Consider the following 25,201-nt stretch of genomic DNA (forward strand, 5'->3'; position numbering starts at 1 on the left):
CTTACATGCCTGATAGAAATCCCAAAAAGGCAGTTTTTCTAAGGTTTGAAACAAGACCCTATATGCTAATGTGATGATTCTTATAGGCTGTATGTAAATGCTGTAGGACTTGTAGTTTGTCTTAGATTGGTTAAAGAAGAGTTGAATATTCAACAGAGAAGACAATTTATTGTATTGTAAACGGCAAATCGCTCTCTTTTAGCTCTTCTCTTCCTGCTCTCTCTCTCTCTCTCTCTCCCCTCTCTGCTGGCCTGCTTGGAGTCGTGTCTTGAGACTCAGCAGGCCTCTCACCCCCACTCTATTTCGCAATAAACCTTCATGTTCTAAAACTCATCTTTAGAGATCTCTTGTCCCTATTTTTACCCCCATAACTAAACCCCACGGAGTCAATTCTTACATTTGCTGGTAGTTAAAAGAATCAAACATTATCCTAAGTTGGAAGCAACTCACAAGGATTGAGTCCAACTCCTGACCCTGAACAGGACAATCCCAAGAATCACACCATGTGCCTGAGAGCATTGTCCAAACACTTCTTGAATTCAGGATCATCCTTCTTGCCCTTCTTGAAAATTGGTACTTTAGCCAGCTTCCAGTCAACTGGGACCTCTCCAGATTTCCAAGGCCATACAAAAATCATTGAGAGAGGCCTTGTGATGACATCAGCCAGCTCTTTGAGTACTTTTGGATGAATCCCATCAGGCCCCATAGACTTATCAGGATCCAGCTGGAGCAGCAGCTCCTGCACAAGTTCAGGGTCAACTGGAAGTTTATAATTCTCACAGCCATGGTCCCCCAGCTCAGGGCACTGGGACCCCCTTGGTCCATCACCAGCATTGAAGACAGAGGCAAAGAATGTGTTAAACATGTCTGCCTTGTCCATGTCCCTGGTTGTGAGGTGACCATCCTCATCCTGTAATGGGGCGATGTTATTTCTGGACTGCCTTTTGCTATGAATGTATTCAGGAAAACTGTTTTTATTGTCCCCCACAGTTCTGGCAGCTTCAACTCCAACTGAGCTCTGGGCACACAAATTTTCTCCCTACAGTGGTGAGCAGCATCTCTGTTTTCCTCCTACATCACCTGTCCTTGTTTCTACTGACCATATACTTTCTTTTTTGCTTTAGCTCCAGAAGATCATCCCTGCTCAGCCAAGTCAACCTTCTGCCTCGTTTGCTTGACTTCCAACATTTGGGAATTGCCTGTGCCCTTAGGAGGTGGTGCTTAAAAAGTGACCAGCACTAATGGACCCCAGCACCTTCCAAAGCATTTTCCCAGGGGACCTTACTCACTAGTTCCCTGAGCAGCTTGAAGTCCCCTATCCTCATGTTCAGTGTTGAAGTTTTGCTGGCATTTTTCCTCCTCTCACTCAATTACTTCGTGGTCACTGTGGCCAAGGTGGCCACCAAGCGCCACTTCATTCTCAAGCCCCTCTCTGTTAACGAGCAACAAATCAATGAGGGGACCTTTCCTAGTCATCTCTCTTAGTACCTGTACCATGAAGTTATCATCCAGGTGTTTTAGGAATCTTCTGGACTTGTTTGTACCAGCTATGTGGCATTTTCAGTTAGCATCTGGCAAGATGAAGTTCCCTATAAGGACAAGGGCGATTCATTTAGAGTTGTCCCTTATTTCAGACACTGAAAAAGTAAATGCTGTTTCACCACTTTGCAATTACATTGCAGACTAGGTACTGTCAAAGTACTTTAGAGGTTTGTTTTTTAGCGGCTGAAAGATTTGTCTGAAAACTATAGGTCCTATCTTCCTTAAGACTCCATCTGATATGCAAAGTAAAATCTCCCCAAAATCAAATCATTAACAGAACTGATGTTGGTAAAAAAACCAAAAAAACAACACACCACAAAGTTCCCTTTGTTCTCATTTTTGAACATTCAGCATTATTCACTAGAGCCACCGCTCAATCCCTCTCACCCCACCTTGTCCCAATTTTCATAGCCTCTAAGGAAAAGCATTTTCAGTCAAGCAAAATGGTCTCCATCAGAGACTGCAACAGCAGTAACCTTCAGTGGCACTGAAGGCAGTCTGGGAAGTTGAGTATCAGATCCAAGAATCTCCCTTGCTGTACCAAAAGGGTATGCATTTCCAGATCAGTACAATTTGCCTCCATATCACTCTGATCCTGAACTGTCCCCTGTGAAACAAAGGTCATGCACCTCTTAGGAACAGCCCCATCAATGCCTATCAAGTACACCAAGGCAGGATTTTGGGTTGTAAGTGCAAAATACACTTACACACCCATTATGAAAAAGGATCAACACCCAGGGACTTTGGCCATGCCACCACAATAATTTTCTGCATTGGACATGTGAACAGTTCAACCAACAGCAGTTTAACTCTCTAAAGACCTCTGCATATCTGACCCTTAAAATTACACCCGCCTGCTCAGCATTATACTGATTTATATCTAACATTCTTAGTTCTGGTGCAATACAGAATTATTCTGCAGATATCCAAAACTACTTGGCCTTTAACTGTCCCACTGGAAACTGTTTACACTATGTTACTCGAAGGACAAGGCCAACAAGCTTGTTTTTTTTTTTAAATGCCAAACACCTGAAACTCAAAAACTCTATCAGACTGTAAAGGACAAGTGGTTCAATGAAATGGCAGCATCTTTTCCTATGCACCAAACCTATGGACAAGGAACATCACTAGCATTCATTTTAATGTTCACACAGGCACTACCATCTTAAACTTGTTAATTTTAAAGAAAGTCTTCACAATGCTCTTATAAATGGAAGTACAAAAATAAAAATGCAATCCCCCACTTTTTTTTAAACACTTTAGTGCACTTGAACACACCCAGACACAATGCTTATATTTTAATACAAACACCTCCTTACTAAAAAGATGCTTTACAGTAACAGAAGAGCTCTCCTTCCTTGCATAGCAATAGCTAAACAATCATACAAAGATAAGAGAATCCCTTTTAACTCCTACTTTGCACCCACTTATTACTACAGTCCTGTTCACCTACTCTAATAGGACTGCCTTAGGAGCTTTTTAGAAACAAAATCATCACCTGTGGCATCAATTAGGTCAACAGAAGTTGGTGCTTTCTGAAACCTGCTGGAGAGCAAGACAGAGCATTTCTTAAATGCATGTATTGCTCCATATGCATATTTAGAATTAGTAAAAATATTCACTATCCTGCCCCGATATAGTTCGCAGGATCTCACAAGCACCTACAGCTCTGCTGCTCGAGCTGACTATGTGAGAGGCAATGTCTCACTTCTTTTAACTCTCTTTCATTAATGATAGTGTATCTTTCAAATTGTTACTCTTCTAGTACTTTTGAAGACTCACTGCCAAACACATTCCCTCCCTCAGACCAGGGAGTGCTCTGCAAATCTTCCCTAGCCGGGGTCTGGAGATTTATCCCCTGAATGCCGTGCAGTCATGGGTTCTCCTCAACCCCCTCAAGGAGGCTGAGTCAAGCCCCCCCGTTTTTCAATTCTAAATCCTCATGTTTTACTAAATAAGATTCACAGTACAATAACTGCGCTGGTCATCTACCCAGATGCTCCTTGAGTCAATAAATCTTCAACTTGGTGTGAAACTTATGAGGTATATTCCTATTGTCAGCCCTCGGGCCTCATTTACTATCAGAGCCCTGGCTGCACAACTTTGCAGATAATGTGGCCAGCCTCTGGCTACATTCTGAGACCAGGAATAGCCTCCAGCCACTGGATCTGGCAACTTACAAAAATTAGCATCAGGCCGCCGTGTTCTCCAAAAGTGGCTGCCAAATTCCCAAAGCATGGGAGAACAACACTTTCTGCAAAAGCTACTTGCAAACTAACAGTATACTTTACAGAATTGGCCTCACGATTTTAACCTGCCAATTCTGACTTCTCATGACAACAAACCATGCAGAGAGGACTGAACCCCCTTGGGGACTTGAACTAAGCACACATTGTCACGCTCTTGGCTGCCTGAACAGCCCGGACAGTGGCTGAGATACACACCTTGTCCACACCTTCCCCTCAGCAGTTCTAAATTTTTTCTCCTCAGCAGTTAATTTGCATTTCCTCTAAGGCAATTTTTCTGGCTGCTTGAAGGCTAAAGAACTTAAAAGCACTTGAGCAAAACTTTGTTCATAAAAGAACCAACCACTCAGGTTAACCCAGGCAGGAGACTTTAACTCCAAAAAAGTTAATTACAAAATTTGGTATATCCTTTATACAAATTAAGTTTCTGAGGGTTCTTACACATGGAACTTTAGGGGGTCTTTGTTTTGGTTGTTTGGTTTTTTTTTAAAAACTAAACTCCAAATCCTCGTGTACACCAAAAGAATTTTGAATTCACCATGCACTTGTATTTTAAGCACAGTAACATTTTGGTAGTTACTTCAAGTAGAGAATAGCCAATTATACTATTACTATTGATTTATTTTCATTATCTATTATACCATTTTCCTTGAGGCTGCCCACACTTTTGGGTTTATCTCAGCACGACCTCTCAGGCAAAGATACCACAGTGTTAGCTTTTGTAGTTCTTCACAATATTAATGTGCATTCCCACTTTAGCCATCAAATTTCTTTCTAGTAAATTACAATTAAGAACAAACAGAAATTCATGCATTTTCAAACTCATTCCCCACATCTACCAATAGTGGCTGAATAAGGAGCACACTTCATCTTTTCCACTCGCCCTATTTGAAGATTTTGTTGATGATTTTCTCTCTTGGGGATAAAATTCAAAGTGAATCAAGAGCTTTCACATCTCGATCTAGGCCCACCTTAAAAGTTATCAAGCGCTCTTGTGTCGGGCATCCCTGGTATAATGGGAGCTCCTGACATCCTTAACAATTCATTCCTATTAATTGCTGGACTTCTTCCCCCTGAGGATTCAGTGGTTTCTACAGACATTCCTGCTTTCAGTGTCTCTCTGCTCTGCAGATAGCACTCTGATCTCTTATCAGCGGCTGCTCTGATCGGCTTTCTCCTGCTGAGGAGGGAATGACCTTTGCCACCCACATCCTGGTGGCTGGCCCTGTCTCCTCTGTCCCAGCTGCCCCACAGTTTATTCTTTTGGGACTGTAATACCTTTGGCATCATCTTTGCCTTTGCATTTTCCTTATCCTTCATTACATACATCTGCTGTATCTTTCTAACCAGTTCATTCAGGGGCTTATTCTGCCCTTCCTCCAGCCCCCACCCCCACTACTGCCTGGGGTGCTCATTGTCCCACAAAGTCATTCTGGTGACCCAAACAAAACTCTTAACAGACAATCCACATTTCCTAGACATTCCTTCCACAGTATCCAAACGCAGCCCTGCCCCCTCCGGCGCTCCCAGCAGACACGGCCAGCAGCACCACAGGTGACCAGGGTGTCCTGCAGCCTCACGGAGGCTGGGAGGCCACAGCTGCCCTGCCCCAGGGGGTGGCAGGGTCAGGGACTGCCTGGTCTTGAGCCTGCAGCTATCCAACAGCTCCAGCTCGGCTACACACCTCTCCACAGGCCCTCAGCCCGTGCTTCTAGCCCCGCACCACTGCGCTCGCTCCTGCCGCACCAAAAGCAGAGGATACAGAGGACGGCAGCTGGCCCTGGGTCAGCTGCCAAAATTTTAGGCAAGATGGGGGAGGGTACTGAAAAACTTCTCCTCTCTTCCTTCTTTTTCCTTCTTTCTTTTACTCTATTAACTTGCATGCTCTTTCTACTACAACATTCTACACAACCATATTTCGGCAGCTACACACAGGAGTTCCAAAGAGGTACTTATTAGATTCAACTAGTTCTTTTTATCTCGCGGGCATCCCCGCATAAATTTATATGCCGGCAAAAATACAAATTAACACGGGTAAAATTTTGCACACACAGTACACGCACACACATTCAAAAATTTTCAAAAGCACTTGAGCAAATAGACAATATCACTTCCTCTCATAATTAATACAAGTGCACTAAGTCCAAGCTTCACAACTGTTTCCACACACAAAACACAGGATTTCAAAAGCAAAATCAAATGGAGCAACATTATTAAGGTGTTGGGGTCTGGGTGTTCTCAATTCAGTAGCTAAAATCTTTCCCCATCAATAATACAATCTGCCCCCCTCCAGATACTCTAAATCAAGGGTTTATAACAACAGACAGAACAAAAATAGCCGTACGATGATGCAGTACAGTGGGGTCCAACCCTGGGGGTCCAACCCCTTAAAGGTACCTTTTCTTGACAGCGGGGTCCAACCCCGGGGGTCCAACCCCTTGCCCGGGACTAATTTTGGGAGACCCAGTCTCAACCCACCCTCGGGGACTAGCACCCCGGACCTGCAGGCATTTCTGGTTTTGTAAAAGTAGCAAATACCTTAATTTGGTGCAGATGGTCCTTGGTCTACCCCCGCCGTGAGCCAAAGGACAGCTGAGCTCCCCCTGAAAATTCAGGGTCGCGACTGGGAGGTCTGCTTACCCCTGGATCCGGCAGCCGAGCAGAGTTAGGGTCCCATCTGGGGTGCCAATTTGATTTGCCCCAATCAAGCCTGGAGACACTTCAGAGACCAAGTCAGAGAAGTGGGTATTTGCTTTATTCAGTGCACTGGATGTGTGGGGAATTCTCTCTGCCAAACACACACACCAGTACCTCCAATGGCACAGTGTTATAGGTAAAATTCATGAATATTCATCACATTCCCCAGGATAGGAGCGGTTATACAAATTATTTCTCATAAGTCATTAATATTATTCAGCAATTTCTTGTACTTGGCTTCAAAAGGAAACTTTTGCCCCCTTTTGTCTTGATAAGATAAAGGGAATACACAAGGCCAGAACTGTTATCAGCCTTCAGGCCTAGACGGTCACTGTGCTGTTGGAAGGGGCAAAAGCTCAAAGAAACAAGGATGGTTGAAGTGCAAATAGATTTGGGTTATCTATTTGACCACTCCTTTCTCACTGTCACTAGTGGGGTTCTGCAGGACTCGATTTTAGGGCCAATTCTCTTCAACATCTGTGGGATGACAAAGCCTTGACCTAGATAAGTTACAGCTGTGTCCATAAACAAGAGAGATAAACAACCTTGTAGGAGAAAGAAGCAAAGAATTTGGATGTGCATGACTAATTAGAAAAGGCACCTGTGGATACTTTGCTAACTAATTGTAATGTAATAAGGAACACCTGGTATGCATGTGGAAAAAGGGTATAAAAAGGTGTACCATGGGATAATGAACTACTGATGTCTGCTGCCATCTTAAATGGTAGCCTTGAGTCCACCATCAAGTGGTGACCCCGATGTGATAAGGGTCGAGACTGCGGATCAGAGAGCGGCCGGCGGTGGAGCCCAGTCAAGCTAACAGTGCTTGCAAATGAAATCTGATAGAGAGGCAGCAGCCGCCGCCACCACCCCCGCAGCCATCCCCCTCTTCCCCCCCCCGCCGCTGTGGCCACTTCCCCTTCTTCTCCTCCTGCTCCTCCCCCCCCTGCTGTAACTGCTCCTGTGCAGGAACCTGTTTTACCAGTTTAGGTTGAGAGCTGCCCTCTCCCCACAGATTTCAATGACAACATTCTAATGCCTCCAAAGGCAGCACAGGCAGTATGGCACTGGGACAAAGTCCCTGGGCCTGTTTTGATCGATCTATCAGGGCCAGTAGGGTCAGGAGGAGCAGGCTGTCAGCCAACCGCCCCTGCCACTGGAAGATATATTTACGCTAGAACCAGTGGCCGTCTTGGTAAGGGGGCGCATCCAAAAAGATTTTGGACAAGATTGTATGAACAAGCTAGGGAAGCAAGAGAGTCAGAGTTGGAAGACCGGATTCTAGCATGCCCTGTTACCCGAAATAATGGTAAGAGCCCTGATGAGTGGGACCCTTTTCATTGGAGTGTAATCAGAGACCTAAGAAACACAATGATGCAGCATGGGTTTGTTTCTCATTTCACACAGTCTATGCTGTGAGATATCTTTATTAATGAGCTTGCCCCTTTTGACTGTCCGCAGCTAGCCCAAATTTGCTTCACTCCGACTCAGATGATGATTTTTGAGTAGCAGTGGAGACAGCTAGTGAATGAGGTCGCTATGGGTAATTTAGAACACTCTCAAGATGACCCTCGTTTTGGAGCAGGGCCAGCCCAGCTCATGGGGGACCCTCTGCTTAACTCCCCGCAATTACAAGCCCGACTGCATTCCTTAGTGTTACAGCAAGGAAAAGAGCTCGCATTTTAAGCAATGCAGAGTGTACCGGATGAAGGGGTTCCTCTCAGTCGTAGACAACAGTTAAGCAGAAATCAAGTGAGCCATATATAACATTTATAGATCATCTTAAGGAGGCAATTGAGAAACAAGTTGACAATGTAGCAGCCCAAGAAACTTTGCTTTTGCAATTAGCTAAAGATCATGCAAATGAGGACTGTAAGCAGGCTTTATTGCTGCTGCAGAATCTCACACTGGTAGATACAATTGAGGCTTGCAGCAAAGTTGGAACAGTGAAGATGGAGGAGCTTTCAAAGCAAGTTGCTGCAGTTGCGCAAGTTTCCAAGAATTGTTTTCAGTGTGGTCAAGAAGGGCATTTCAAGAGAAATGGCCATTGAGTACCAGGGAAGGGTGGGCAACATACTTTTGGGCTGGGTGCATGCTGTGGCAAGCCAGGGCACTATGCCAAGCAATGCTGCTCTAAGTTTAATAACCAGGGATGAGCGCTGCCACCCAAAGGGGCGCCAGGAAACGGGAAAAAGAGCATGATGGGGATGTGCGCCCAGACACAAATACGTCCAAACAACCCCCTTCAGGCTTACATGGCAAACTCAGCGCCAGAACCAAAGGGAGCACTGGAGTGGATGTCACCACAGCTACCTCAGTCACCATAGGCGATACCAAAGTGCATAAAATACCTTTGGACTTTTGGGATATGGGTTAAGTGCATTGCTGGTGAGACGCTCAAGTGTTACCTTGCAAGGGCTGTTTGTGTTACCTGGAGTTATCGACGTGGACTACCTTGGGCAGATTTGTGCCATGGTGTGGATGCCGTCACCTCCGGTTACAATACCTAAGCAGAGTCGTATTGCCCAATTGATAGCTTTTACAGCGCAAGTACCTAATGCAGAACCTGTATAAAGAGGGACTGGAGGGTTTGGGTTTATAGGCACCCCCCAGATTTTTTGGACTCAAATGATCACCGACTCTAGGCCTCATATGAAGTGTTGTTTAAAATTTGTACAAGGTTCCTCCCCACAAGTGACTATTACCAGCATGATTGACACTGGGGCTGATGTTACTATTGTTTCGAAGAAACAATGGCCTTCTACTTGGCCCACGGTAATTTCTACAGCTGTGGCAGGAGTTGGGGGAACAACTGCCAGTTAGCAAAGTCTACTACCTGTGAACATTATTAATTCTGATGGGTAGGTGGCTACAATTTGTCCTTATGTAATCTCAGTACCCTTAAATTTGTGGGGACATGACTGTTTGACTCAATGGGGAGTCACGCTGACAACAGAAAAGCAGAATTTTTTGTAGAGGCCACTGAAGGGAGCGGTCAACACAGACCTATCATCCCACAAACATCTTCATAAATGGCTTGGACACAGGATTCAAAGGTATACCAAGTAACATTGCCAACAACATTAAAATGGGAGGAGCTGTCAACCCCCTTGAAGGCAGGGAGGCCCTGCAGAGAGACCTCAACAAATGAGAAGGCTGAACAATCACCAACCATATGAAGCTTAACAAGGGCGAGTGCCAGATTCTGCACCTGGGACAGAGCAACCCTGGATGTACAGACAGACTGGGGAATGAGAAGCTGGAGGGCAGCAATGCAGAAAGGGACCTGGGGGTCTTGGTTGATGCTAAGTTGAATATGAGTCAGCAGTGCCCTGGCAGCCAGGAGGGCCAGCTGTGTCCCAGGGGCACCAGGCAAAGCAACGCCAGCCAGTCAAGAGAGGTGATTGTCCCACTCTACTCTGCACTGGGGCAGCCTCACCTTGAGTCCTGGGGGCACTTTCGGTCACCACAATAAGAAAGATTAAGGCTATTAGAGAACATTCAAAGGAGGGCTATGAAGATGATGAAGGATCTAGAGGGGAAGGCACATGAGGAGTGGCTGAGGTCACTTGGCTTGTTCAGCCTGGAGAAGAGGAGACTGAGGAGATACCTCATCACAGTCTGCAACTTCCTCATGAGGGGAAGTGGAGGGGCAGGCACCCATCTCTTCTTTCTGGTGACTAGTGACAGGATCCTAGGAAATGGCATAAAGCTGTGTCGGGAGGTTTAGGTTGGATATTAGGAAAAGGTTCTTCCACCAGAGGGTGGTTGGGCACTGGAAAAGGCTGTTGGAGCCTGGCTCGCAGAACGAGGCCATATGAATATGTTTTTTAAGCTTAATTCAACTTGTGTGACCGACTCTGAAGTCTCTTTCCCAGGAGATAACGGAATGTAAAAGGTCAAAAATGTGAGCATCATAAAAGAATGTTAAACAAAGATAAAGCAGTTACATAGACAGAGCTTAGCTAATGTTTAAAGAGCATGATAAAAGTTTATAACCAATTAGCGAGTTAGATTAGGTGCGTGAACTCAAGCTATTATCCAATTATATGTACCAGTGTGTCGCGTGAACAGCGCTTTTGTCTATAATAATGCTTGCTTCTTGAAAATAAACGACATTACACCCATTACTTCTGAGAGGACGTGTTGTAATAGTTTGGGCGACCCCCAAATTTTGGCGCCCGGAACAGGGACTCCGGAATTGTGCCTCAAGCACGACTGTACTCAGAGTACAAATATTTGCGAAGCCGCCAGAATATCGCATTCGTACGGTGGTGTAAGCAGGGGGGTCGCAAGCGGACAACACCGGCTGGAGACAGATAGTCACAGTCAAGGTGAGGAGGGTCGCACCCGTCCGTTCCGCGCTGCAAAGCATGGATATAGAGCTTTCAGCAGCTCAGCAATTACTCCTCAATATTCTCGCCAGGCGAGACGAGGCAGTAAAAGATAAAGAACTAGGTAAACTTATTTCCTATGCTAGAAAGAACAATTTTCTAAATACACCCCCTCTGCTATTTGCCATACCGGAGTGGCAAGAGGTGGGCAGGATGCTCTTTGACCAGATGATACAGAACAAAGGAAACAAAGAAATAGCAGCTCTAGCAACGACCTGGTGGTCAGTACCTTAAAAACTGTGAAAGCGGAATCAAACATGGCTGCCGCCACAATCCAGATGCTCTCAGCATCCACGGTCTCCCCCACGGCAAACAGCGCGGCCCTGTCCAAGCCCGCCCCGCCAACAAACAGCAAAAGAGATGAAGAGTTTGTTTAGTGAGTCAAAAGCGATGAAAGGACAAAAGGCAGAATCGTGTTCAACTGTCTCTGAGCTCCTCAAAAAATATGAGAATCCCAACCTGAAAGACCCTGCCGAAAAAGCTGCTCCTGCCATGCGCCATGATCTGGGAGCAAAAGCAGAAGTTACTCCAACCCCAGTTTCCGGTCAACTGGCGGAGAAGGCGGAAGTCGCAGAAGGTACCCCGGTGGGCAGTGCCGCGAGCTGTCCATGCCCCCCTTCTCCGCCCCACCTGCTCATGTCAGCAATAGCGCCTGAAATGCAGCCCCTCCCCGAAGATGACGAAGTGAGTGACAGCTCCGACAGCGAACCAGAGCTAACCAACAGCGGTAGACGGCAAAACACAGCCGCCGAAAACCAAAAGCAGCTCAAAAACAATAGAGTTAAAAACTCAATTCAACAAAGCAATGAAGCAATTAGAACAAGTGAACACTGCCATCCAAGAAATAGTATAGCCAGCAACTAGCCCCTCACAGCCACAGCAGATACCACAGCAAATACAGCCGCTGCCACAGCAATCACAGCAGACACCGCAGCAAATACAGCCACTGCCGCTGCGATCACAACAAATACCGCAGCATGTAGAAACAGCTAAGACTGCAGCCCAATTGCAACAAATGGCTTTTCAGCCTCCTGCCTCCCAAGCCTTTGCTCCCAGCGAAGTGCTGTGCCAATCATTACCACCCCCGTACTGCACAACTCCAAATTCTTCGCGTCTGGGGCGGAGATAGAATGGAGTCATTTGCGATTCCATAATAGAAGGAGAATGGCATTCAGCTGCCACAATCACCTGCCCTATATTGTATGACCCACAAGGCCCCAGATATGAACAACATAATTGGAAAGTCTTGCAATCAGTTAAAAAAGCAGCCATGGACTTCGGAATTAAATCTGAACAAGCCTGAATAGGCATAAACTGGCTTCTCACAGCTCATATCAATTCTCCCGCAGATTGTAAAAATCTCGCACTTCTGCTATTGACTCCATCACAATATATAACATGGTCACGTGAGTGGCAGCAACTAGCTGAGCAAGAAGCAGCACGACCACGAAACCAAGGAGATCCTCTTTTTGGAATTAATTCAATGATGCTCACAGGAGATGGCAATTATGAACATATGCTTGTACAGCTACAGTATCCCCCCAAAGTGCACCATTTGTCAGCTCAGCTAGCACAGTTAGCATTTATGGCTGTATCCGATTCAAAGCCAGAACCCAGCTTCACCGCAGTGAAACAAGGTATCACCGAGCCATACTCCCACTTTATCGATCAATTGTTTAAAGCATTAGAGGATCAAACAGACCTCTCCGAGGACTCCAAGCAGCGAATGTTTAAACTCTTAGCATTTGAAAATGCCAATTCACTTACAAAGCAACTACTTGCCACTTTACCCAAAGGAGCGGAAGTGCATCAGATGCTCGAACTGGCCAGCAGAGCAGCAGTGCAGAAGCAAAATCAATACATGGCCAATGCAGTGGCCGAAGCCATTAAGCCCACCACGCAATTACTAGCAGCCACAGTTACCAAACTGGGAAGCTCTCAGAAGACACCAACAAAGCCTGCAACCTGTTTGAAGTGTGGAAAACCTGGACATTACCGCAGAACGTGCACAGCTATTGTTTGGTGTGACTGATGCCAAAGAGATACACATGCTACCAGTACCTGCTGAGTGACAAAAAACGAGAACAAGAGCACGAAGGGACACCGCGCTGTGACACAAATGGCAGGTCCCATCACTCAGCCAGACTTCCTCTTCCAGCAATCCAAGGAAGCTTGGGAATCGATTTGGCAACAACAATAGACATCACATTCTTAGACAATAAGGCCCAGAAAATACCAACAGGAATGTTGGGACAAACAGCAACCCAAAATGGATTTCTTGGAGCTCTCATCATAGGTTGATTTTCTTCAGGGCTTGCAGGGCTCGTAGTATTGCCAGGAGTCATAGACTGTGACTATACAGGTGAAATTTTCATGTGTGCATACACCTTAACCCCTCCACTCACCATGTTAACATAGGGTTAAAATGTTTCTAAAATCGGGATAGTTAAGAATAGGCTTTGGGAACGGGGAGTAGGTAAGAACTGCTTGTACAGGGTCAGGTTGACATGAATATGATGATTGCTTAGAAAACATCGGGATTGTTTCAGTTAACTGATGCGGATTAGCACCTGCAAAATAAATCAGAAATACTGTGGGAGAAGGGGGACTTAAAGTCATGCTTGGGAGGAAACAATGGAACAATGATAAGTTGATGATTAACATATGATTACATCACTGTTCTGTAAGGGACGGTATAAAAATGTATTCGCTTCAAATGCATGTTGAAGTCAGATTTGGGTAGATGTTACACCCCGGCTTCCCGAGCTCGAGAATAAAGGCACCTGCATATAATCATTCAGTGATTATGTGTTTTCCACGCTAACAACCATATCCAAAGGAACCAGAATTGCTCAACTCGTGTTAATCGACAATTTGAATGGTGGTTTAGGAGCACCTGGCGATCCACGCCAACCATACCGCGGAAACAGAGGTTTTGGATCAACCGGAAATCACGTAGTTAGTTTAGCGCAGCAAATGACTCAACGACCACTCACCACTTTGCAGCTCACCTACAATAACCACACTCAGCAAATCACAGCAATGCTTGATACAGGAGCCGACGTAACCATCATCAGCCAAGCAAGATGGCCCAAGTCCTGGCCATTAAGCCCTGCCCTAGATGCCATTCAAGGAGTTGGAGCAGGCATGAACCCATTACGAAGTTCAGTACCCATATCTATCACGTTCCCAGGACAAAAAATTACCGTGTGTCCCTATGTAATGCTCCTCCCAGGAAATCTTGAAGGACTTGTAGGGCGAGATATTATGAGTCAGCTCGTTGCAGTGTTGCACGTACCACAGCCAACACATTTTTAGCAGAAGCCACTGCAAAAAAGCCGCCGACCCCAAAAATATAATGGAAAACAGAAAAACCTGTGTGGGTTGAGCAGTGGCCTTTGTCCAAAGAGCGGCTCACAATTGCACACCAACTTGTGAAAGAACAACTTGAAGCAAAGCACATTCAACCATCTGTTAGTCCATGGAACACACCCATCTTTGTCATTCCGAAAAAATCAGGTAAATGGAGACTACTGCATGACCTCCGAGCAGTAAACGATCAAATGTGGGCCATGGGAGCTTTGCAGCCAGGAATGCCCACCCCAACTATGCTCCCACAACAATAGCATGTACTCGTTATCGACCTTAAGGATTGCTTTTTCACAATCCCCCTGCAGCCAGAAGACACAGTTCGCTTTGCATTTACCTTACCAGCCATAAATAAGAGTGAACCAGCCCAAAGGTTCGAGTGGACAGTACTGCCTCAAGGTATGAAAAATTCACCCACTATGTGCCAACTATATGTCCAATGGGCCCTAAAACCTATTCGTGCAGTCTTTAACTCTGCCCTTGTTTACCACTACATGGATGACATTCTTCTGTGCCAACAGCAACCATTCGCTCCAACAAACCCACAACAAATCACTGCCTTGTTAAAAACGAAGGGTTTAGTTGTTGCTCCTGAAAAAATTCAGATGTCTGCCCCATAGAAGTACCTTGGATGGACTGTCACTACCACACAAATCAGACCTCAAAAACTATCCCTACATTCTGAGCTAAAAACTGTGCATGATGCTCAAACCCTACTCGGTGATCTGCAGTGAGTACGCAATCTCATTGGCCTCCGAAATGAAGACATACTCCCATTATTGCCACTATTGCGAGGCACCGATCCAGCTGCTACAATTACGCTAACCCAAGACCAACAAAACTGCCTAGTGCGACTGGGAGAAATGTTGTAAACCTCTTTCGCTGAACACCGCCTGCCTGAAGTTCCACTAGGTGCACTCATTTTCAACCAAACCGTCGCCCCCTTTGGAATTATTTGCCAATGGCCGTCTTGGCAAAAAGAAAAAGGGGGAGAGACCCCAACTGTGTTGACCACTGAGATTGCCAAGACACCCAAGACTCCAAAGATGCAAGAACAACCAGTCAAACATGCACAAGCTACCCGTCCCGAAGAACACATTGTGATTTTAGAATGGGTGTTCATCAGTCTGTCACCACCAAAAAGCATGTGGTCACACACAGAGATGCTCTCAGCTCTTATTCGAAAAACACGCAGCAGAATTGTAGAAATATCAGGACATGAAGCTGTATTTCTCAGTATACCCTTGAAAGCAGAGCTACGAGAGTGGCTGATACAAAATTCAACAGGCATGCAAATCGCCTTGGACGTGTACCCAGGACAACTCCTAGACTGATACCCTGTAGATCCTCAAATCAAGATAATAGGAGAGCAGCTGTGCGTAGAAGAGCCCAAAGTCCGTGCCAGGCCGATCCAAGGTCTCACAGTATACACTGATGCGGGACGGCAAAAGAGAAAAGCTGCTTGCACATGAATGGAAAATGGAGAGTGGCAAGAATAACCCCTCAAGGGAGAAACATGTGATTCGCTACAAACCCTTGAGCTGGCAGCAGTTGCCTGGGCACTCACACGATGGCGCAACATGCCCCTGAGCATCGTCTCAGACTCCTTATATGTTGTTGGTGTTGTCGTAAGGATCGAGCAAGCCTTAATCAAAACACCCTCAAACCCACAATTAGGACAACTGTTCCTGCAAATCCGGCAGGCCATCCACGACAGGAAAGAAATCTGTAGCATCCTACACATCAGGAGCCACATCACCACACAAGGCCTAGGTGAAGGAAATTCTAGAGCAGACGCTCTCGTTAGCCCACTGCTACAAGCTCCACAAAACTTCTTCGCAGCTGCTCAAGAAAGCCACTCAGTGTTCCATCAATCAGCTAAAACTCTACACAGACAGTTCGCACTATCAATGGATGATGCCCGAGGAATCGTCCGAGCATGCCCGCAATGCAGCCAGCATGGCACGAGTTTAGGCCTCGGAGTGAATCCCAGGGGCCTACAAGCCTGTGAACTATGGCAAATGGATGTCACCCATGTGCCTGAATTCGGCCGAGTCTCCTGTGTTCATGTTACTATAGACACATTTTCCAAGATGATCTGGGCGACTGTTCAAGCAGGAGAAAAAGCAAGCCATGTAATTAGACACTTAACCTTATGCTTTGCAGTCATGGGGGTGCCCAAAGAGATAAAGACTGACTGCACCTGCCTATGTAAGCCAAAAATGCAAGCAGTTCTTACAGACATGGGGCATCAAGCACAACACAGGAATCCCTCACGTATCTACCGGACAAGCCATAGTAGAGAGAGCTCATCGAACAATTAAAGAGTATCTAACCAAGCAGAAGAATGATGAAGAAACAGACCCCAGTGTGTGTCTAGCGAAAGTCATTTTCACACTGAATTTCTTGAGCATAGCGAGTGATGCAGAAAATCCGCCAGTAGTCACTCATTACAGTCAGATAAAGATGCAGGCTACCCCAGGAGTTCAAATTATGTATAAGAATCCTACAACAGGGGTCTGGGAGGGACCTGCCCCACTTTTGTTTAATGGTAGAGGTTACAGTTGTGTCTCCACAGATTCCAGTCCTATATGGGTACCAAGTAGATGGACGAAACCTGCTCCCAGAAAGATTGTCAGCACGCAAGACTGCAACGAGCCATCAACTGTCTAGTAGGAGAGCTCACCGAGTTTGCAGTGCAAGCAGGACGTCCACGCATCTGTCCCTGAAGAATCATAGCAGACGTCTTTGCGGGACGAGCCTTTGGCGCTTGGCAACTGCCCTCCGAGGTTCACCACCTCCAAGGAGAAAACTGTGGGCACTGTCGAGGCCCACTGATTCTACTGTTACAGTGTGGTAGTTGCACCGCTCATTTTAGTCGAAGTAGTTGGAGTATTGCAATAACAGGAGCTTTATGCAATCATTGCTTTCCTATTAACGCTTTAAATGCTTTTTTAATTGATGCTACAATAGTATATAACAAACCCCCTCAGCAAATTCGCGTGAGCACATTCGGAAATTTTTATACATATTAATTAGTTCAGCAAGTGTGGGCCTTAAAAGTAGCATTACGCCAAGTACAGAAAAGCCGAGCAACGCCGCTAACTGCCACTTACTGCATGCGATGTTGCCCTCAAAGTGCTCGAGCAGCGTAGCTCTGACCTTAGTTTGTCTAGCCTCTGTTGCTGCAGCATGGGTCCCGGCACAACCCAAAACAAATCTATGGGTCACTCTAGCCAACCTGACGGGACAAGATGCAATTTGTCTCGCTCTCTCATCACCTGGCAACCCCTTTTCTACTTGTTTAGTCAGTATCCCTGTAGATAACTGGCCATGTCCTTTTTACCTGCAATCAGAAAAATCTTAATAGCACAGTAGATAATTGGGATACCTGGGTGCCTCACCTTCCCATAGCCCCAAACAAGCCTCAAGAATCAGAGATATTAGGAGCCGTACGAATGGATGCTTGCGTGACCTTTAATTGGACAAGCAAACAAACCAAACTAGACAGTACAGCAACAAATGTAAATTCTAGCTTGTTAGTATATAGAAACGCCAGCATGTGGTGCCAATATGCCTCTACTAAGCTATCTAGATCCACAAACAATTCCATGTCGTTACCAGCAGGAGTGTTTTTGATTTGCGGAGACTGCGCATGGCCCGGCATTCCCTCCAAATTACGAGGTGGACCCTGTTCTCTGGGGAGATTAATGTTATTAACCCCCAACACTTCAATGATTCTAAACATGTCCCGACGACATCATCAAACAAAATGAATGGCTCATGCTTTCTCCTCCAACTGTAAATCAAATGTCAAATTCTGATCCCCTGCGGCCATGATATCTGCTTCCATTTTAGCACCAGGAGTAGCTTCTGCTGGCACCTTAGCTCAGCTAAACAAACTAGGATGCTGGCTAGCTAGACAAACTAACGCTACTTCTAAAGCCATTTCACAGTTATTGCTTGATGTAGATTCAGTTAGACGCCACGCTACAAAATAGAGCTGCAATAGATTTTCTCTTATTAGCCCAAGGGCATGGCTGTGAAGAGTTTGAAGGAATGTGTTGTATGAATCTTTCTAACTACTCAAAGTCCATCCATCGGCAACTTGCTGAACTGCAGCACCTGTCAGGGCAACTACAAGCAGCCGATGGTTTAGGACTTGCCGGGTGGTTGAAAAGTTTGGGAATTACTAGATGGTTCAAAGATCTAATTCAAGCAGCTGTGCTCATTTTAATTGTAGTTATGCTATTATTAACAATTTTGCCATGCATAGTGCAATGCTTACAGCTTATGCTAATAAAGACAGTCAACCAAACCTGGCTTGTACAAAAAGAAAACAGGGGAATTGTTGGAGCCTGGCTCGCAGAACGAGGCCATATGAATATGTTTCTTAAGCTTAATTCAACTTGTGTGACCGACTCTGAAGTCTCTTTCCCAGGAGATAACGGAATGTAAAAGGTCAAAAATGTGAGCATCATAAAAGAATGTTAAACAAAGATAAAGCAGTTACATAGACAGAGCTTAACTAATGTTTAAAGAGCATGATAAAAGTTTATAACCAATTAGTGAGTTAGATTAGGCGCGTGAACTCAAGCTATTATCCAATTATATGTACCAGTGTGTCGCGTGAACAGCGCTTTTGTCTATAATAATGCTTGCTTCCTGAAAATAAATGACATTACTCCCATTACCTCTGAGAGGACGTGTTGTAATAGTTCAGGCGACCCCCAAATCCAGGCCAAGCCTGACAGAGTTCAAGAAGGGTTTAGGACAATACTCTCGGGCACAGGGTGGGATTCTAGCGGTTGTTCTGTGCAGGGCCAGGAGTTGGACTTTGATGATCCTTCCAACTTAGGATATTCTGTGATAACAGCAGAATTACAAGAATATGCTAATGTCAACAAAGATGAATCACCTCTGGACCAGGGGGATAGGGAAGAAAGGGGTAAGGTTGCACAAAAGGTAACCTAAGACTAATTGGCGTGGTAAAAAAATCACACCCCTGGAAAGGGACCTTGTATGTTAATGTCACACCAACCTCATATAGAGCTAGTCACCAATTGGAGCACACACAGAAATTAGTTGGTTAAGTTGACCAATGCACAAGTTTTGCACAAGTTCTTTGTTTTATCTTGTATAAAAGCCTGCAAACTCTCCAAAGAAGTGTGCTAGCTTTGTGAGCTATCACCTAGCACCCCTTTCTGCATAGAACTGCATTAAAGGTTAGAAGGTGAACCTCAACTCTGTGCTCATTGTCTCTTGCACACCAGGCACAAACCTAAACCCTGACTGAGGGACTCTACAGGGTACCCTACAGATTTCTTGATGCTTGGTCTTCTCAGCCCTTGGCTGCACCACTACTGAAGGACTCTAAAGTATATTAACTTTTAGTTTATTATCATCATCATCATAAACATTAGATATATGTATTCAAACCAAACTAGGTTTTAGGAGTAGGGTAAGCATTTGTCTCAATCAGTCTGCAATTTAAGATACTCAATACAGATCCAAATAAGCATGCTTTGAAGTTTAGAAAACTTGTCCCCTCCACCCCTCCAATCACCACTACAAACATCAAGAGAATTCCTGTTATTAAAAGTATGCAATTTTTGTTCTGAAGGTTACTGTTCAGTATTCACTATGTGAAAAGAGAAGCTCTAAACAAAAATAAACTAATCACTTTTTTCAAGGAGCCTTTTAACATTCATAACATTTGAAGTGCTCAGGTCAGAGGTTATTCCATTTCAGCATCAATATTAAAAAACAGCATGCAACTCATCTGGGTATCAAAATCAGAGTACTTGACAAATTATCCCATGTCTCATTTTAAGAATGATGATGATATTGACACTAGTATACAGTGTTGTGAGGAATCCTTTTCCTTCCTAACAGGATACTCAGGAGTTACACAAGTAGATGTCACAGAATCACAGAATTGGTAAGGTTGGAATAGACCACAATAGGTCATCTGGTCCAACCTCCCTGCCCAAGCAGAGTCATCCCAGAGCACATGGCACAGGATTGCATCCAGACAGTTTTTGAATATCTCCAGTGAGGGAGACTCCACAACCTCTGAGCAGCCTGTTCCAGTGCTGTCACCCAGCAAGTAAAGAGGTGGATATTCAGGTGGATATATCCTCATATTCAGGTGGAACTTTCTATGCATCAGTTTCTGCCTGTTGCCTCTTGCCCCATTGATTGGCACTACAAAGCAGAGCCCGATCCATCTGACCCCTCCTTGAAGATATTGACAGACATTGATGACTTCCCCTCTCAGTCATTTCTTCTCAAGGCTGAACAGGCCCAACTTCCTCAGCCTTTCCTCATAAGAGAGATGCTCTAGTCCTCTCATCATCTCCATAGCCTCCACTGGACCTGCTCCAGGAGCTCCATGTCTCTCTTGTACTGAGGAGCCCAGGACTGGACACACCACTCCAGATGTGCCTCACCAGGGCTGAGTAGAGGGGCAGGATTGTCAAGGAAATTACTCAGTCTGACCATTCATGAGACACTTTGGCAGTCACTCCCAATGCCAAAGCCTTTAACTGCTGGAGCCAAAGCCCCTTTCACAATGGGTAGCTCCAGTAAGCCAACAGGTGCCCCTCTTGACTCCCTATATACCCCACTCACACACAGTCAAACCAGGTTTCCTTACCAGCTCCACCCCTAGGTTTCCCATAGCAGAGTCTTGGATGTCTTGTTCCATAAAGCAATTTATTCACTGTGCAGTAACACAGAAACAGCACAAGCTGGTGCCTTTGAGGAGGGATCCCCAACCAAGGAATGCCTGGGCTTTTGTACCCTCGAAGTCTAAGTGCGTGATAGTCTGGGGTCATCAGCTCCTGCTCTGTCCCTGAGTGTCCAGTCACCTGGCTGGGCCACAGGTCCCCGTGTCCTTTGTTATGCAAAGGGTTAACAGTTCACAGCCTCTTGCCTCAGGCTCCCACCACTCAGAGCTCAATCTGCAGCTAGCAATGCAATGGAACACCTAGCTTCCTGCACTGAATGTATTCCTCAACAGGATCACCTCCCTCGACCTGCTGGCAATGCTCTTCCCAATGCACCCCAGAATCCCATTGGCCTTCTTGGCCACAAGGACACACTGCTGCCTCATGGACAGCTTGTTGTCCACCAGGACACCCAGGTCCTTCTCTCCAGGGCTGCTTTCCAGCAGGTCAGCCCCCAGCCTGTGCTGGTGCCCAGGGTTATTCTTCCCCAGGTGCAGGACTCTGAACTCACCTTTGTTGAACTACATACATTTATGTTTGAAGTTATTCAGGTGTCCTGCATCTACCATAAAAACCAGAGCATATCATGATGATGTCTACCTTTGACCGCATCTCCAGTTTTCAACTTCATGTGCTACAAAATGTTACATCATATTGATTTTGCTAATCCATTCCAAATATTGTACACTTTAAACAAACCTGCAATGTAAGTTAATTAGACAACATTGACAAGCAAGTCTGTGAGTCCAAGAGCAAAAGGAGAACATCTTAACTATTCATGGCTTCTACTCTGGTATCCCAGGAAACTAGCTGCAGCTACTTGGTTCAAGTTGTGTACTATGGCAGAAATGTCTGCAATCCCACCCTAATAACCAGCATTTCTACAACTAAGTAACATTGACAAAGGAGAGCAGCAGGTCTCCTATAGAATCTTGAGCATGAACGGCACATGCAAAAGCACGGTATGTCTGGGAAGTCAGGACACTCCCATCTCAGAAATGTTTTGGCTAGGTCAGACTACATGATATTTGTAGAGACAGCAATATAGAACCTAGCTCACTTGCACAGAGTAGCACAATGAAATAAGTGAGCACGTGATGCCAGGGTATCCCAAGCTAGATGGTCACTCAGTTTCTTTCCTCAGAACTAGCCCCATTGACCTCTTGGTCATGTAACTCAAGAAAGCCTCCTTAACTTCATTAAACACATTTAGCCTTTCCCTAAAATGTAAGCACATTGCTGGGAAGGTTTTCTACATGGTAATATTTAGTTTGTAATTTTAATGTCCTAACTGAACTATTAGGTCATTACAGTAACAAAAAAAAGTACATAGACTCTTTTAGGCTAAAATCCAAATTTATTTCCGGTACCAAGTGTGCCATTTTAGTCTGCCAGTTGATAGCCTTGAAGCCTTTATCTGTTTGCACAGGGAAGATATGAAACCAACTACCCACATGCCAGAAGTCACCATTTAGATTCCTGAATTCTTCTCAAAGGATGTGTTGGAGGTTAGGATTGCTCCTTTTGTTTTCTTTCTCAGGGAATTTTCTCCCATCTGTTGCTAAGAGACAATAACAACCAGTACTTAAGAGAGACAAAAGATATAGCCATGGAGGAGGGGGAGGAGTGCACCTGGCTGCACTTCTCTTATCTGAGGGGTTTCTCTTGGAGGGGCAGAGATACTGTGAGATTGTGGCTGGGGAGAAGGGGCTGGGCAGAGCTCCAAGCTGAGCTGTTGCTTACGGCAGGGAGAATTCACAGCCACTGCCGGAGCCCAGCCCTGTACTGCCCCTTCCTTACTGTGGGTGAGCCTTTGCTCCTAAGAGCAACTGTTGAACTGAGACTTTATTAACACCCGATTTGACTGGAAAGGGCCTTCACCATCTACTCGGGTGCCTCAGGGGAAAACCCTAACTCAGACCCCTTCCCCCCTCCCAGAGGGTGCATCTCCCCAGCTGTGTGCGCCAGCTGCTATGGAGAAGCCCGGGTGCCGCTGCCCAGCCCCGCTGCTTTCTGCCACTGCCCCGGGCTTTTTTTGCTACACTCTTACCCAGCACCCCGTGTCCAGCAAACTCCCAAAGCCCCTGCTAAGGCTGTGGAGTTTTCTGTTATATTTTGTTTGCCACTCCACGGGTGTGCCTGCCTTTGCCATCCCAGCCGCCGCTCCAAGGCTCCTGCTACAGCCATTTTCGCCACCCAGCCCATCCATTACCATGTAAGGGAGACATGGCTAAACTCAAGCCACAGTGCCCCCTGCAGCCGCGAGGGAATCATTGCACCTGCCCAGCTGGGAGCCCACAGCGCCCCTGTTGGCTGTGATTGTAACTACACCAAAGGGGCAGGTGCTTAACAGCCGAGAGAAAGCTGCTACTGGGTCTCTGGTTTGTTTGTTGTTGCTGCCATTGTTGTTGTTTGCCTTGTGTCATGGTTTGACCCTGGCCAAATGCAGGCACCCACGACAGCTGCTCTCTCGCTCTCTTCTATGACAGCTGGGCAGAGGAGAGAAAAAAATGAAGGGTTCATGAGTCGAGTTAAGGACTGGGAGTAAAACACTCCAAGGGCAAAAAAGGCTCAACTTAGAGGTACAAAGTGAATTTATTACTAACAGAGTCAACAAAGGATAATGAGAAGTAAAATAAGCCCTTAAAGACACTATTCTTTCCCCCAACCCCTCCCTCCTTCCCACTAACAGTGCAGGGAACAAGCTGGGGGGGGTTTGGTCAGTTCATAACCAATATCATCTGCTGCTGTATTAGTTTGAAAACAAACCAGTGGGATATTGCAAGTCAGAATTATAATTTAATCGGAAAATTAAAAATATATGCAATAATACAAATACAAGAAAAAACACTGACAGAGTTGGATACAACCTGACACCCTGTTAGTCAGGGTGGTGGTAGCAGTCCAAGTGAAGTGGTTTGGTTGACGTGGTGATCCTGTGGAAGGTCTGGTCTCCACCTGAAGGTCCAGTGGTAGCTCTTGTCCTCTGGGAATCGAGTAGACAGGGGCTGCCTCATGCAGTTCTAAAGCCCAGGTTATATCCAGGTGGGAATGCTTGGCTCCTCCCCCCTGGGCAGAGCATCTCACAATAGGATGAGGTAATTCTAATGGAATGAGATAATTCCATGAGTCATGCGGTGGGTTCCTGATGGCCCATTAACAGTTATCAGGGGTGAGTCATAGCAGGAGATAACAACCAGTGCCCCACCTGCTTTAACAGCTTGTGGAGGTGGTAATAGAATACATCTATATTGCAACCTAGGACAGCTGCTCAGGGAGAGGAGTCCTTCCCCTGCTGCGCCATGGGGTCCCTCCCATGAGAGACAGTTCTCTGTGAACTCCTCCGATGTGGTTCCACTCTCACGAACAGCAGTCCGCGCAAAACTGCTGCAACATGACCTCCTCCTATGGGCAGACAATCCTCCCAAAACTGCTGTGGTGTGGGTCACTTGTCCATGGGGTGCAGTCCTCCAAGGACAGGCTGCTCCAGCCTGGAAGCAGGGGCCCTCTCTCTCCACGGGGTCTCCCACTGGAACACAGCCTCCTCCAGGCATGCGCTCTCTCCAGTGTAGGCACTTCCCCCATGGGCTGCGAGTGGATCTCTGCATCACCCATGGACCTCCATGGGCTGCAGGGGGACAACCTGCTCCCCCATGGTCATCACCACAGCCGGCAGAGGAATCTCAGCTCCAGCACCTGGAGCACCTCCTCCCCCACCTTCTCCACTGACCTTGGTGTCTCCATGTTGTTTCCCTCACATGTTCTCACCTCCTCCTCTTCTCTGGCTAGGAAAAACTGTGTGTGCACTTAGTTTTGATTTCTTCTTAAATATGTTATCACAGAGGCATAATCAACATCTCTAATTGGCCCAGTCTTGGCCCGCGGCGTGTCCATCTTCAGAGCCATTAGGGATTGGCTCTGCTGGACATGGTGGATGTTTCTAGCAGCTTCTTACAGAAGCCATCTTTGTGGCCCCCTGCTACCAAAAACCAGGTCAAGAAAACCAACACACTATATTATACATATACATGCTAGTAAAGAATTGTTATTCCCTTTCCCATATCTTTGCCTGAAAGCCCCTTAATTTCAAAGTTATAATAATTCAGAAGGAAGGGGGGTAATTTTCTCCATTTCAAAGGAGATTCCTGCCTTCCTTGGAAGACACCTCTCTTTCAAACCAAGACAGGATGCTTTCAGAAAGCCATAATTAGTCCAACATTCT

General features: G+C 45.9%; 1 protein-coding gene and 1 pseudogene across 1 annotated transcript in view; one reads left to right on the forward strand and one right to left on the reverse strand.

Annotated features, from left to right (window-relative positions):
* Window positions 1-25,201, reverse strand: part of LOC146425482 (ubiquitin-conjugating enzyme E2 R2) — a 303,121-nt gene that overhangs the window by 145,386 nt on the left and 132,534 nt on the right. The window lies entirely within an intron of this gene.
* Window positions 16,436-18,760, forward strand: LOC146425485 (uncharacterized; annotated as a pseudogene).

Source organism: Lichenostomus cassidix, chromosome W (genome assembly GCF_008360975.1).
Source record: "Lichenostomus cassidix isolate B80296 chromosome W, HeHo_3.0, whole genome shotgun sequence".
Lineage (NCBI taxonomy): Eukaryota > Metazoa > Chordata > Aves > Passeriformes > Meliphagidae > Lichenostomus > Lichenostomus cassidix.